The sequence below is a fragment of the Penaeus monodon genome, chromosome 31, assembly GCF_015228065.2.
Source record: "Penaeus monodon isolate SGIC_2016 chromosome 31, NSTDA_Pmon_1, whole genome shotgun sequence".
In the NCBI taxonomy this organism is placed as follows: domain Eukaryota; kingdom Metazoa; phylum Arthropoda; class Malacostraca; order Decapoda; family Penaeidae; genus Penaeus; species Penaeus monodon.
Genome location: NC_051416.1, coordinates 649,550 through 649,762, shown reverse-complemented (window position 1 = coordinate 649,762; position 213 = coordinate 649,550).

The window sequence follows — 213 nt, the reverse complement described above, 5'->3', positions numbered from 1 at the left end:
GAAGTGTCTCAAGTCGGGCAGGTGTTACGGGAAGATTACGCGTGTTCTCTTGGCACCTTAAGGGTAGGGCATTCGGTCCGGCTGTATGCTTTCTCCCATAACATTCGCCCATTTCTTGTCCTCCTGGCCTTTCCTGTCCCCCCATTTGGCACTGGAGATGAGCGTTTTTTTTCTCTCCCCTTCTTTTGGTCGTTTTTTTTGTGTCGGTCTCTC